Source organism: Nematolebias whitei, chromosome 8, assembly GCF_014905685.2.
Source record: "Nematolebias whitei isolate Nwh7 chromosome 8, NemWhi1, whole genome shotgun sequence".
Classification (NCBI taxonomy): Eukaryota; Metazoa; Chordata; class Actinopteri; order Cyprinodontiformes; family Rivulidae; genus Nematolebias; species Nematolebias whitei.
This window is the reverse complement of record NC_056505.1, coordinates 9837562-9853983: the sequence shown is the minus strand read 5'-3', so window position 1 is coordinate 9853983 and position 16422 is coordinate 9837562. Positions and strand designations below refer to the sequence as shown.

The following is a 16422-nucleotide window of genomic DNA, read 5'->3' as shown; positions in this document are numbered from 1 at the left end:
AGGCTGATTGGTAACTCTAAATTGTCTCTAGGTGTGAGTGAGAGAGTGAATATTTGTTTGTCTCATTTGTCTCTATGTGTCCCTGTGATGGACTGGAGACCTGTCCAGGGTGTCCCCTGCCTTTTGCACAGTGATAGCTGGACATGGGCACCAGTGACCCCCTTGACCTGAAAAGGCAGAAGCAGGTAAACATAACGGATGGATGGATGGATGGATGGATAAAGTCTGTTTTCTTAATAAATTTTGATAAACTTAAGCAAAAAATATAGCGTCTAGTCATTACTGAGGTGTGTAACCCAGGCGTGTTCATTTCAGGTGGATGGTACCGGTTTAGGTCTCATGACGAGGTAAAACTTTTGACATCTTGTACTTTGAAAGTAAACCATCATTAGAGCTTTAAGTAGCAGGCTTTGGAAAAAAGTTATCATTTTTAAATTCTAAATTTGACCATTGCATAAAAGCCTGTTAGATAAATAGTTACAACAATGTTCAGTCAGGTCATCTGGACAGTTTTGTTGCTGAGACGTTTCATCCTTCATCGGAAAGACTTCTTCAGTGTGAGGAGCCCAGCAAACCAAATTGAATTCCACACACAGCTCGCTCCCAGAGTGGAAAATGAACATCTTGCTGGTGATAATGGCTTCCTGGGCCCGCCCTCTGCCCCATCAACTCCCCCAAGGCAGACCATGCCAAAGTGGTTCAAAACGCCAAAGTTCAAAGTTAGCTTCTCACACTTAAGAAGTCCTTCGGATGAAGGATGAAACGTCTCAGCAACAAAATAAATCATCCAGATGACCCAACTGGACATTGTTGAATTCATACCTGGATAAATGAGCATGAACTTTGTTATAAATAGTTACATTAAATAAATATATAAATAGTTACTATATGAGGCTGCCAGTTACAGTTTGAATGTCTGAATCAGTGGAATATTAGGTTCAAAATTGTGTAATTTATTTTACTGTTGAAATATTTTGCTCTTCAAACTCGTGCACATGCCCTGCTGAAAATTTCAGGCATATCTTAATTTCATAAAATGAGTCAAGCTTGATAACGAGTTTGATTCTCTGGGTCATTCCAAGCCCCTGTTCCTCCAGGCAGCCATTTATATTACTTTTTTTATAGTCTTGCTGTCAGACTGAATAAAGGTGTCAAAAAGGGGGAAAAAATTGTTAAGTGTGGTTGAGAAAATTTAAACTTTATATCTAAATGCCTGCTGGGAAAAAAAAAAAAAGTTTTGCAGCCAGTTCAAGGCTGCTGATTGTGTATTTCACCTTTCTCACACATTGCAATGAAATGGTAAAAAAAAAAACATTATCCATATAAAGAATTAAGCTTGGGTCATGTAATATTTTCTCCACAAAGTGACTAAAGGAGGAGTGCCGGTGACAGAAATCTACACATACAGACCAGAAAAACAATATTTTTAAGCTCAGTAAATGTAGCAATCAGCCTACATTGATTTTTCTAAAATCCCTTGTGTTTTTGCACGTCAAATAATATGTCAAATCATTAGTTGTTTTGTTTTTTTTACTTCTTTATATCAACTTTGCATTAATTAAGTCTTATTTCTTCCTCTTCAGAATATTATTTACATATATTTTCTTATATTTTCAGCCACAAGCATTGTGCTTGAATGGAAACAAAAGAATACAGCATAACAAAACTACCTATTTATTGATTTCCATGGATCCGCTTCTAAAAGCATGCAATAGATGGTACAACAGTTGCACTCATTAAACTTTTATTGAGCGCACAAATGTTTGTTTTTTTCTAGAAATATTTATGGTAGAGCAAAAAGGGGATTTTTTTTTATTGGGGTCTTTTTTCTGCAAAGTTTTTATGTTGGATTGGGTTATGAATCCACATGACAGAGCAAGGCCAGTGCACACACACAAAACCCACGCAGGGTCCCTTTCTTTCCCTGCTTGTGTTTTATACACACAACATGTAGAAACCAGCAGTCTTTACTGCTGACAGTGCAATCTCTAACAAGTACAATAATAATAACAATGCCACCAGTTTTTTCTGTGGACATCTGAGCTCAATGCACCTACGTATGTGTGTGTGTTTGTGTAGTATTTTTTTTACAGGATGGAAGAAAAATGGGCAAACAGAGACAATGGCATGGAATATAATTTACATTGTGCTGCTCGCATGAGTTCCTGGAGGGGTGCGACGGCAGCAACTGAGATATCTCGTGTGTAGGTGTGTGTTCATAAGGAAGGTTGGATAGCAGGGGGGTGGCTGTTTGTGTTTGGGGTGAGTGTGTGAATGAGGATGTGTGTGTGTTTATGGAACTGGAGCTACGAGCATATCAGGGAAAACAGCTTCTTCCCATCATCAAGAACTTGCTGCCTGTGTGCGAGTCGTACTGGTGAGTAGCTTGTGTCATATTGGTGAAATCATTGCAACCGCTGCTTTTTTTTTCCTATAAACTCTTGACCTCACATTTGCAACTGCTGCAGAACCTTTCCCCAGGGTGTCTAATGTGCAGGCTACAGATGCCACCATGTGGAGAAGTCCTTGATTTTACTACAAACAACCCTAACACTCTCTCACATACAGGACAACCTTGGCTATGTTTCAACAGTTCGCAAATGTTGCAAGATGAAAACCAAGAAAAGCAAAAAACTTCCTTCATATACTGTGAAAATGGTAGCAATTCTTAATACAGTTGGTACAGACCTGGTGCGTACCAGCTAGGTACCAAGTACATAGTCTGTGAGTAAACAATAACAAGTTCCTTCACAACACAGACCAGTCTACGAAGGTAACACGTTTTACCCTATGAATAGTCATTATGTACCAGGAAGCTATTTGATAAGTACCTGTTATATTTGTGCAAGTACCACGTACATGCACAGTATCAGGTACCCATACCAAATAGTGTTGTGTATTATTAGCATAAAAATCAAATAGTGATATATAGCATTTAATTTATGATTTTTGTTTTCAAGTCAGTATTGAATCTAACGTTAGGTTGGTATTGAACTGCTAATGTAAAAGAAACTTGTCAAAACAGTACTGGACTGACATTTTAAAGCACTGTACGGCAGGAATCTTAATTTTTACCAACACATATTTGCCTTGTTGTTTGCAGTAAAGCTGTACTCGTTGTGGGACACTCTACTGTCTGATATAGATGTTCAGATGCAGATGAAACATCAGGTGTATTATCTGCTGCACTTCTGTTTCTGAAGAAGTTTACTTGAGGTGAGTTTTGATGTGAAGCACCAGATGGCTTGTAACACAGACCTGTCTGAGACATTTCCCATGGAAATTGTTTAAAATAGAACCAGCACTTTCATGATTACCTGGCTAAAGATGAAATAAAACACCTACCAGCGTAACAAGGTATTAAAGCTAACTCCTGCTAAAGCCATTTAGGAGAACAGCAAAAACATATTTTCTATTTAAAAAAGGAACTTTTAGAGGTGTTTCTTCCTTGTTTTTCCTTCTTTTTTTTTTTTTTTTTGCACCTAAAAAATCTTTCAGGTTCTAATATAATTAATGGTATGACATCATTAATGTTAGCCTCTTAAGGAGATGACAGTATGCATCAAGACACAAAATATCCACCGTGGGAATGTGACAACTCCTCTCTGGCTTGTTCAGTCTGAACAGTGGAATTTCTCTTGATTTTTGGATTAATGATTAATCTCCAAATCCTTGATTGATTAATCCAAATGTGCTACTTAATCCAAAACACTGTGCTTTATTAAATTTAGGTGGCTGGTTATTGAAAGGAAACTCAAATTCTAGCTTCTCGGGAAAGAGCTGCAGGCGGACGGCTGTAATAAAGACAAATTTTATTCTAAACAGGAAAAATTGAATTCAAATCTATCAATACAGACCAACACAATTATACCAGGCACACATACGTGTGCATGCACATAAGAATTATACAGAAGGAAACTAAAAACCAGAGCACTGTGGGCACAGCGTGCTGAATGTTGAAAAAAGCACGTAAACAGAGCACAATTCAGAAAAAACCTGTGATAAATCTAAATGTCTTTGTTTAAAACTTTAGCATCATCATTTGGAGTCCACCTTGTTTGCTAAAACTGACTACTGCACATTAGTTTTCAAGCTTTGACCGAAATGGCTACACGAGACAATTTTTGAATAAAACAGCGTGAAAGATGGTGGGTATTGTACATTTTCTTCAAGGAATGCTGGGGGGGGTTATTTTTAGATTCTATTATGCTTTACTGATTTTATTTGATTTTATTCTTTCGTCTGTTCCCTTCTACAGGGGTCACCACAGCAAACTAACTCACACCGAGATTTGGCAATTGTTTTTATGCCGGATGTCCTTCCTGATGCTACCACAGCCCTTTGTGTGGAGAAGAGAGCTGCCATCTAGGTTGCCCGGGGGAGCAGATGATGGGGGTTAAGAGCCTTGCTCAAGGGCCCAGAGTGGAGTAAATGAGGGTGGAAGCAGGCGTGGGGTCAACTTTCCCACCCACATTTTGATGTTGTCAGTCCAGGGGGTCGAAACGGTGACCTTCTGATCACAGGCTTGCCTTCTCCAACCTCTGCACCACCTTTACTGATAACATTTTTCTAGTTTGTCATTAAGTTAAACAATTAAATATGGTTGTTTTGTGATACGATCGTGCAATGTCTTATACTTTTTTTTTCAGTTAACTTACATTCCTTCCTGCAAACAACACAAAATTATAAAAAAAAAAAACAAAGACTGTTGCTGTCGAAATGTGCCTATCAAAGCTTAAAATGACTTTTAGTATTCACCTACAATTTTCTGGCTTTGAAGATCTGGCCATTTACAAATCAATGCTAGTAGCTTCATCTTCACATTTGTTGAGATGCTCTAAAAGCTCTAATGCAAATGTGTGAAAAGGATCTTGAACATTTTGTTAGCGTCGAGCTACTTGCTGTCAGCGGTAATTCATGGGACTGTTTAGTGGAAAAGCCTTTTTCTCTGCGTGAACTTTACCTGCATGTAAATCTGGGGAATAAATTAAAGCAGAGACATCAAGAGCAGGAAAGCAGAAAGAGCTCAGAAAATAAAGAAGGCAGATGGAACAGCATGCTGAGATTATGATGTGGGGGAAAAACAGAAGATGAAGCACTAAGTCAGAGTATGATTGGCATATCTTCATTAAAACAAATCGCATAAGAATATCTTTAAAATGGTTAATAAATAAAATCATTTGTAAGTGAATTATTAAACTATATAGTTACAATAATGCCTCACTTTATTAATGATCATTTTAAGTAATCATAAACTGTCCTTATTGCCCACAGCCAAAAGGCAAAGCTACCAAACTATGCATTTAGCACATTTCAAGATGGCTGCCTTAGACAGCTTATATAAAAAAACTAAAGAAATTTGTATAATTAACATAAATTGTATAGTGTGGTGCTCAATGCTGAACACACAATCTGAGAACTAACAGACCATACAAGATTTTTGATTGGAATTTTACCATTAACCTTTTGGAGTGAACTTTAGTTAGCAACTGTCAGCAAAATATTTCTAGTACCAATGGACAAACAATTAAATTTTCACGCACTAAATATTGAATATACTTCTACAACTGATAAACTTTGGGAGCCCACCCAATTCAAGAAGGTCAACACAGGCACCTGATTAAAAAAGACATAAATAACATAAAATTGGCTATAAATAGAACGTTACAAATATTGTACATAAAATTGGTGTGGTTGTTGTTGAAAGTCAGTCACAGAATACTTAATGTGATATTTATTGTGCTAAATTGTTGCTTCATTCTTAAGGATTAACGGTTAGTGTCATTATTGTGTTTCTATTAGTTAAATATCAAATTAACACCTGAATGGCTTTAAATTACATTTTTAGAAAGTAAGCTTTCGTTATCCCGCTATAAACATTTAACAATTAACTTTTAAAGAATGCAATTAAAGAGGGCTTCTGCAGCTAATCCAAGTCGAGTAACAAAAAACTGGCTATACCTCAGTTTCACAGATATTGAGCTAAATATTAGTTTGGCAGTAGCTGAGTGTTCACCAACACATATTTCAAGTTCTAACAGATTATATAAGATTGTTGTTTAAAACTTTTGCATTAACAGTTGGGGTCCACCCTGTCTGTCTGACTCAACTTCTGTCTTTTCTCACTTTAGGATGGTCTTTGTCAAAACTCTGCACTGCAGCAGGCTATAGGCCAGGGGTGATTTCAGCCTCTTTTTGGGGGTGCGCAAGCACCCATAAATTTTAACTGATCACGCCTGAAAAATAAATAAACCATCATTAGGATTTTGTAAGGAAACAGTTCAATAACCAGAAATTCACCAAAATATTTAATAAATTTGAAATAAATATGGACTAAATTATGACACTCTCTTAAATGGGTCGGTAAAATATATGATTTTTTTGAACGAGTCGGATCCTCAATGCCGCCTGTCAATCAGTCCAGTAGGCTCGTCAGCAACTGACCAATTGGTAATCTCAATTTGTCCTGAAGTGAAACGCCCCTTACCTGCAGGAGCTCCACCCCCTTTTCCTTTAACAACATTACTAACACGTTGCGGTCAGAGGGATTTTGTGAAAATTAATCAGAAAAAATGGTTAAACGTTGTCACGTAATTCAGACAGCATTACCCTGAGCGTTTAGTGGATGGAATATAGATTATTACATTTCCAAAGACTAAAAGGAGTCTGAAAAAATGTAAAATATGGATAGAGGCCACCGGGCAACCTCATGGTCAGCTGAATACAACAGGGATGTACTGAAAACACCACATGTTCATCTGAATGCAGGCAACTGCAAGTAAATCCTCCATTTTTGTTATAATTACATTGTATGCAATGGTTAAATTAAAGATTAATGTTTAAAGCTAGTTGTGCTTTGTTTTGTGTGTTTAAAATGTGGATATAGCTATGTTGTAATTTCTGGTTGCATAAGTTTAGTGTTTGTTTTGATCAGTTAACATTAATTTTTACAAAGTGTTTATTAGGTTGTGTAATGTAAAGAGGAGCGCTACTTCTGTAGCATTTTAGCTAGTGCATCTGTATTGTGCGCCGCTAGCTTAGCGCTACTTCTTGTTGTGTCGAGCTCTCTAAAATAGTTACTGAATCAAGTGTTTACTTATGCAGGTAAACGTAGATGTTTAACAACCAGTTAAAATACACCAGAATGCCGGAAATGACATCTACCCTATTCAAAATTTTCTGGGGTAGGACCCCCAGGCCCCCACCAGTGTGCCCCCCCCCACACACACACACACACACCACCACCACCAACAACAACAACAACAACAACAACAACAACAACAACAACACCTTTACAAATGTTTCTGACACCAGTGGCCACTGCATTGTTCAAGCCAAGAGTCATTGTCATCACTGGGGGCTGAGCACCCCTAAAGGTCAGATTCTAGAATCGCCCCTGCTATATGCATTGTTTTAATGAGTGCTGGATTTTAAATTGCATTATGGATCATCGTAATGTTAACCAGTTATTATAGGAAGTATTTATTTGCTCAGAAACCAAAAAACAATCCAAACAATATCCTATTGGGTGCTAGTGTATAGATCAAACATACACTCATACAACTACATTAACACAAAGTCTCGTACTTTGTCATACTCTGAAAATCTAAAGTTTTCATGCAGTCATGGAAGAGTCCTCATTTAAAAAAGCTGCATCTGTCATTTATTGTCTTTCTTTCATTGTTCTGGTTTTCACTCATTCTACTTTCTGCTTCTCTTTCAGATATTTACAACTCTTCCATTTATTGATTCTTTTCTCTTATTTTTTCTTTTGTCTGTTATTTTTCATCTCTTCAGCCCTTTGAGTACGATTTTTTCAAAAGTAGAACAATAAAAGAAACTAAAAAAAAAAAAACCTCACAGCTACACTTCTAAGTTTTTTCCCCTCTTTTGTTTCCCTCACAGTCGTCTGTCTTCCCAAACAATATTACAAAAGCAATTCCACACCAGTCAATAGGCTCCAGGATTGGTTCTCATCTACCTTGTCCCATAGGGGCTGCCATATCATCAATACAGATTTATACTATAGCCTGGTAGCTAATATACACAAATGCCAATACGCTGGCTGACTCTAGCTGGTAAAAATACATGAAGCAATCTGAGCCAATTTTATGAACAATACTAAAAGACTGACAGTGGAAGGAAAACAAGACTGAGAGACAGTTATGGGGAACTGGGGAGAAAAAAATTAACCCACTAAAGTTTCAAATGTACAGAACCAGAAGGCAAAAACTCAATTGTTTGTTTAAGAAACAGCATCACAAGGAATCTAGTACGCAGGGTTTCATTTGTAAACACATTGATGCCGAAACGCAAATAGCGAGCAGGCTGTTGGGGGTGGGGGGTCTGGGGGTCCTCCCACAGAAAATTTTGAATAAAGTGGAAGTGATTTCCTGCAATTTGGTGTATTTGAACAGGTTGTTAAACATTTATGTTCACCAACATTTGTAAACACTCTGCTTCTGTCAAGCATCATACCTCCCTCCCCCTTACTTGACTGTTCAGAGCCTGACACTGTCCCTGCACGTTGTTGTATGACTCCACATGTGAAACCTCCAGGCGCCTCTGCCATCTGGGCTCCTGCTTGCGTATGACTGCGTATGATTGTTAGCTTGGCCCTCACCCCTACCACTCTTTTTTTTACGGGGGGAGATTTTTTTTTAAGGGTATATGCGTAAATGCTACTTGAAGGGGCAGCTCGTATGCGCGTAAGTGGCTGTTGTGTTTAAAACTAGTGTTTATGTAATTATTTTCAGTTTACATATCCAATATAAGTTTTATTCATTCACATCAGTCATATTTGTCCATAACTTTATTATTAGTAAGCCTGGGAGTTACCGGATCCAAGAAAACAGTTACCAGAACGCACCCACCAGAAAGCAGTACTCCATCAAAATAAGAGCATCTGGCTCAAATTAAGCACTGCTAGTATGTTTGAAATTTTTAAACAAACATGACTTGTAAGAGTACCTTTCCATTTTATATAGAAAACCTTGTGTGATTATTTTTATTCCTATTGGTACTACTCAGAATAGTTAAAAAAAAAATAGCTTAATTCAAATGAAAGGCAAAAATTCCAGCTAAAAGGCCTAAATACAGAGGCTTTGTCTGTAGGTTGTGATAACGTAGATATTAAAAACACATCAAAGTGGAAAAAAAGTAACAACATTATAAACATTACATCAATATACAAAATAAAATATTAGAAACTGGACTGAAACCCTGAAGTTAAAACCACAAAACGATAAGCGCCCCCTAGTGGCTGACTGCAGTACATTATTCAGGCCTTACAATTTTACGTACAGGAATGGTACACTTTTTTGAATAAAAATTAAAAGCTACGTCAGATATCTTTATTTTCAACTGCTGATTTTTGTTGAGTCACTTACCTCTTACCAATATACTTTCTTTATTAAATGCACATATTTTGAATTTGTTATTTGAAGCTTTAAAATGTATCATGTTACACTATAACTGACAAGGTATCAGTCAATTTTGAACGGTGTGTAAGTTACAATTTTTCACTACAGTATTGAGGGTACAGCCCCACATCACTGGTTTTCAGAACATGGCAGGACCAGTAAACAAAACATTTTGACTTCAAATTTGAACAATGGTGGTTAAAGGAGTTGCTTCATCAGTCTTTATTTATGTTGATAGAACAAAGCTTGAAGTTCTCTTAAAATAATTGAAGTTTGGTATTTCTTTGACAATATTTACCATCTTCTATTTAAAATGTGACTTTTCAGCAAGAGATTCATGCAACAGAGTCAGGACAAAGGTAGCCAGGTACAGACTAAAAGAGGATAGAAAGCCATATCTATAAAAGACTGTCCAGGAAAAGGTCAGTACACTTGCCATCACACACGAAACAGATCAAAAGGAAGATGGATGTTGGTGAGTTGGTAAGAGTTGGTCAGTCTTTTTAATAACGCTTTCTGTGTATGTGGTCCATATAATGTCATCAGACATGTGAAGACACGTGTGTCCAGCTGTTTTAATTTGCTCCACAGCTTTGCTTCAGTGATGGAGAGGGGGGGATGTAAGCTCTCCTACTGAAATTTGCCACTATTTCTTTAGTTATAAATATGATTATTATTATTATTATTATTATTATTAACCTTTATTTAGTCTTTGCCAACTTAATACTCAGAAAGCTCCTCTACCTCCTTCCTATACTGTACTTTGACGTATTGTTGGAATCCAATCTAATAACAGCATAGGCGTAGCCAGGATTTTATGAGGGGCGGTTCGTTTGAAGAAAAAGTGGACCTGTAGGACTACTCTGATTGGTTCATTGGCGGTGGTACACATAACTTCAAATGTGTAAACAAGCTAATTAGCTAGCTAGTTAAAACACTGCTGTGTGAGGTAAATCTGTGTTACCAAATAGGCGGTTGTGAGTGGAGAAAGAGCAACACACTGAGAGGGGAATAGCGTGTGTGTCCAGTCTTCTATTCAGAACTCATCCCAGACACGAACGAACACTTCGGTACTCCCGAGTCCCGCCCAAACATACACAAAAAAAAAAAAAAAACACCGAAGAAGAATGAAAGACGTCATCCTCTTAAAGGCACAGTACCACTCCTTAACTCTAACAACATAAATGCAAACTAAGCCCGCAAATAATAACATTACTTCAATTGCAAAAATAACTCATCTTTTTACTTTGCTTTGTTAGACATTGTTTTTTATGAATGAAATTAATGAATTGAAAAATACAATACAATCCACATCTACACATAAAAAAATGACACTATAGAGTAAGATTAAAATTTCTCAAGACAAATGTAGTTTTGCAAAACCTTTTTTTTTTACAATGCATAAGACAGTTTTGTCCAACATCTTATATCTCTGGATAGACAAGTGAGTCCAGCTCCATCCTCCTCGAGTGTTTGTTTGCAAACACATCAACAACTCTGTCAAGGTCAATGTGTTTGCTGTAGTGAATGTGAAGTAGTGCCAGTGATGAGAGACGCTCCTTCCCCATTGATGCCCGCATGTAGCTGTTCAGTCGACGAAGGGCACTGGCACTGCGCTCACACTCGCAGGAGGTGACAGGGAGTGTGCAGGCCAGTTGAAGTAGGACATGCAGGTTGGGGTACAGGTCTCGGTCACACTCTTTAATGGAACCTGCAGGGGTGTTCGGCCTCTGTGACCCAGGCACTCTGCCATACCTAGCAGAACAATTTAAACAAAAATGTTCTGTATAGCAATGTTGTAACATTCAATTTCTAAAATGGGCTTCTCAGGTGCTTAACTTCAAAATAACTTACTTCAACTTTTCTGTCCTGTTAAGCACCTTGATCAATGCAAGGCATTGTAGGAAGGTGCTATACAAATAAAGTTTATTATTATTATTATTAATTCTAAGACATATTATTGACAAATCTATTTTACAAGAAGATCTGTTTTATTTATCTTTTTTTACCTGGAACTCTCGGTTTCTTTGAAACAAAGTTGAACATTGAAGCACAACCTTCAGCTGCTCTTTTCCTCTCTCTGTCCTTCTGCTTGCACCTACCCATCAAGGTTGGTATCCAGCACAGAAACCTGAAAAACAGTTTTTCTGAATGTTTGTTCTTTTGAAAAATTATCCAAACATTTATTTTTCACCATATTCAACACTGCTAAGTTATTGTATACATGTATCCTGTCCAAACTAAGCCTGAGGCCTGTAGCTTTTGTTTAGAAAAAACATGGACGCTCCGTTTCAGGCTTCCTGTGATTAACTGTGTCCTATCACTGTAAACTTAGCTTTAGGGATAGAATGGGGGTGACACTGGTACCAATTTCAGATAAATTACTGTTCCCAACATGGCGGAAATAGACAAAAACAAGGAAAAAAACATGGCGAAAATCGTCGTCACAAACTTAGCTTAGCTATAGCATGTTTTAGCATTATCCCATATCTTATAAAAACGTGACCCACTTCTAATCTCTCTAACATCAAACGGTACTACTTTAAATACACAAATGAACAGTTGAATCAAAAACCACAATGTAATTTTACCGTTTGAATCCACCGTGTTGCCTTCCAAGCCAGGACAGAGTGAACGTCGTCTTCACCTCGCAGTTCTATATCTCGCGGGAGTTGTAGGTGGGACTTCATTGGCAAAGTGGGCGGTTCGTTCGAACCCCCCGAACCCCCCCTGGCTACGCGCATGAACAGCAGTGTCATCTGTTAACTTCCCGCTATGATTGTCTGGATACCTTGCAGAGAAATCACATGTGAGTAGAGCATAAAGTAGGGGGCTTAGGACACATCCTTGTTGGGAACCAGTGTTGAAAATAATACACCATGGATCCTCAGACTGTAGTCTGCCTGTGAAAAGTTTAAACCAAATTGTACATAGATGGTTTTACTTTGTAGTCCTAGAAACAACCATTTATTGACCAGTATCTGCAGCATGATGGTTAGCACAGATCTGAAATTTAGAAAGCGCAATCTGACATGTAAGTATTGGGTCTCCAGGTGTTAGAGCAGGGTGGATGACAGCTAGCACTGCATCAGACACAGCCACTGAACAATAGTCATAAATTGACAAAAATGGATTTATTGTCCAAATTATACATTTACATACATACATACATACATACATACATACATACATACATACATACATACATACATACATACATACATATGCAACGAACATATAAACTATAAAAATTACTTGTAAAATGTTTTTTTCTCATCAAAAATGTAGTTTGCATTTGGATGAGTGGTGCAAATGCAGCAAGATGAGTTTGTTTTGCAAATCTTAAAGTATTTGTTAAAGTGGGAATAATAAAATGGGAGCGGGTTGATATAAACTACTAGTTACCTAATGATTCACTCCGCTTGTTGTTTTTACAACCTTATCTTTGATGTTTGTCCTTTAGGAAATTGCTTCTGATTAAAACATTTATTGTGAAATTAGTCCTGATTCGTTTGTTACTTTGCCTTTAATTGTTTAATTGTTCGGTGTGTTCAGTTTAGTGTGGTTCCATTGGCACTTTAAACAACCAGTGAACATTTTTTTACACGTAGCCAACTTACGCTTGTTCCATTAACATAAACCTCCTAGTAGCATTTAAGCCATTGAAAAGTAGTTACTTTTATATTCCTATTATCAAGTTCACATTTTATGCATTTTAAGCATCATTCTGTTTTTCCCCTTCTTATTTTCTTTAGCTTTGATGATTACACTGGTGGGCTGGCTGTTATTCAGCTGCCCACTCCTGAGTGTCCATTATCTGGAAGAAGAAAAGACACTGAAGATGTTTCCAGCTGTGATGATAGCTTCAATTTGGTTTACCCTGTGCTAAAAAAAACAAACAGACAAGCGAATACATGAGACAGGAAATCTTTGGTGGGACCAGATGCTAGTAAAACGTGCTGACAGAATGTATGCGTTTTAAGTCCAAAAGTGTGTTTTAGGGATGGGGTATGGGGCAGAGTAAGGGCTGTGTGAAGCTTGGAGCCTGGAAGAAATAAGGTGAAGTGAACAGGAGCCCCTGTGCAGATGTATCGCTAACAACAGCAGGATCACAGCAGGAAAACATAACTGGGTTCTGAAGCTGAAGAACAGAACAGATGGCGAGAATGATTACACATGCATGTCATATATGCAGACACACACAAACACAAAAAACAGTAGTCACTGATAGACCCGGAGAGGCACACACACATTAAATTATGCATGCACTCTCATACAGATGGGCCCATTTGATCCCAAACAAAATCCAGTCACACACACAGACCCCCTTCTTACTCCCTCTTTTGCCGTCTCTTTAGTGCTTTTAACTTGCACTTGTTATCAACTTCAGAGTGCATGTCAACATTCTTGTGTGTGTGGGTGCACGTGTGTGTTTACTACCTGTGCACAGCTGTCTTTGTGCAGGTTAACAAGGACTCTTCTACAAAAAAAACACACATCCAAAAGCTTTGCCCCACGAGATTACTCCAGCTCAGTGTTTTACAGCATGTGATGACTGTAATCTGTCAGGTTAAATTGTGTTTCTGTAGAGCTGTTATGGCACCTTTGTCCCATATTTATGCTGAATTACTGCTCTGACAAAAAGTATTTAGCAAAATATTATGTTTGCATTTTTGCTGTCTATATGCCTATGGTGGTCTCTGCTGTGTCTTTCACTGCAGCAGTTTCTTGACTTTTCAGCTTTAGACCCTCAAAATACCAGTGATACCAGTAGGGACTTGCATCAACTAATAAAACAATTAAACAAGAGAATACAGTGAAAACATAAACATCATTTTTAATATTTTACTATTGATACCTGTACTATTTTTCTCATGCAACACATGACAAAAACATTATTTACCCCCCACCTTTGAGAACAAACGCTTTAAAGAAACCAATAAAGTTCACAGTGCCTCTTCAGGTTAAAAAAAAAAATCTAAATTTCGGTCTGTATCTTAAAATAACACAACATTCATCTTTTAATTATTTAATTATATAAGAAAATATTTCCAAACTGCTTGACAGCTTGCAGGCAAGCGCATGCAACCAATGAGGTGCAGCCTAAACTGCTTTCAGTAAATACATGATACAACCTATACTTGATATGTACCTGGTTCTTCAGGTGACTGCAGTATTTGTACACCTTTACAGACTATTGAAACTTTAATTTTAGATGTTTGGTATTCTTATACAATGCATGTTTTGGTTACTGTATGTGTGACATATTCTACCTGCTGATGGTCCTCTAGAAGAACTCACCTGTCAGTGATTCCTGACCATAACAGATAAATCCCAGTGAGCCTTTGCATCATTGTGCCATTGACTGGACAATTCCTGAATCCATAAAGCTTTTAATGTTACTGTTTTTCTCTTTTCTGACACTATTTGTTTCTATCAGGGTGCAAACAGGAACATGTTGCTGCAGAATTGGGCTCACCTTTCACAGTAGATAACCAGAATACTCAATCAACTCTGATCCAATCGAGAATTTTCTCCAGGTTTGTTGCTGAACATGAGCCCAGAGTATATTTTTCTTTCTTTTTTTTTTTTTTTGGACACATTGAATGGCAGAACAAAATGTCATGAAAAATTATGTAGACAATATTTTTTGTCAAAGTGCGAGATATCAGACTAACCGTGTCATCTCTGTAGGCAGGCAGCTGGGATGACTAAAAAAACAAAAAGGTCAGTTTTGAAGCTGCCACAAGAAATTAAATGTGCATACCTCACCTGGGATTGTGCAGAACCATGAAAATGAAGGGTAGCAATTTACTCTTTGTCATTTGCTTTAGTATAAATTTAATTTCATGTTCAAAATATGTATACCAATTATTTATACTGGCTATACAGTAGTCCCTCGCTACTCCGTGGTTCATTTATCGCGGACTCACTCTATTGCGGTTTTTCAAAGTAAGATTGGATATGACACAATTGGCTATTTGATGGATGAGTCGCATGATCGGCATGGATTTTTAATTTAAGATAAATTATTTTAAAGTATTTAGCACTTGTGTGCAGCCCAACCTGCAGGAGAAGCTTCCTCCTGCAGCGTGTCATAGCTCCGCTCTGTAGCGGAGAAGTGGGCGTGGCCAAGAGTGCTGGCAGGTGGCAGAGAGCTGAAATCATGACATGCTGTGCTCTTTTACAGCGTTTAGAGTTTGGAAACATTGTTCAGAATATTGCAAGAGTGTGGGAAGAGTTTAAAACACCTTAATAAATATAAATAATATAATAATAATAATAAAATAAACTACTACTTACTATTTGTACTACTATTCCTACTTAGCGTTTTTTCACTTATCGTAGGTCTTTAGGGTATGAATCCCCCGCGATAAACGAGGGACTGCTTTATAAGTTTTAAATCATTTTGAACATTACTAGTATATTAGCTCTTGTTTACACCATTAGGTCACTTAGTACACACTTTCAGTTTTTTCTTCATATGATACTAAACGTGAACAATTATTTTTTCTTGTTTCTTAAACAACTTCATATTTACATGTAAACTTCATTCACTAATAGTAATTTACAAAAAAACGTTATATTATTTCTTGGGCAGCACGGTGGCTCAACTGGTAACGCAGCTGCCTCTCAGTGAGCAGGTTTCCCTGGTTCAAATCCCGGTCCGGGGACCTTTCTGGGTGGAGTTTGCATGTTCTCTCCGTGCATGCGTGGGTTTTCTCCGGGTACTCCGGTTTCCTCCCACAGACCAAAAACATGCATGTTAGGCTGATTGGTAACTAATTTGTCCCTAGGTGAGAGTGAGAGAGTAAATGGTTGTTTGTCTCTATGCGTCCCTTTGATGGACTGGAGACCTGTCCAGGATGTCCCCTGCCTCTCGCACAGTGATGGCTGGACATGGGCATCAGCAACCCCTTGACCTGAAAAGGAAGAAGCGGATAAAAATAATGGATGGATGGATGGATGGATGGATGGATGGATGGATGGATGGATGGGT

General features: G+C 37.7%; 1 long non-coding RNA gene across 1 annotated transcript; it reads right to left on the bottom strand.

Annotated features, from left to right (window-relative positions):
• Positions 1-10643: 10643 nt before the first annotated feature.
• On the bottom strand, positions 10644-12158 carry LOC119413218. The gene is made up of 3 exons (XR_005186952.1): positions 12014-12158; positions 11432-11553; positions 10644-11177 (listed from the first exon to the last, which is right to left on the bottom strand). It is a non-coding gene; the product is annotated as an uncharacterized LOC119413218 (long non-coding RNA).
• Positions 12159-16422: the final 4264 nt, after the last annotated feature.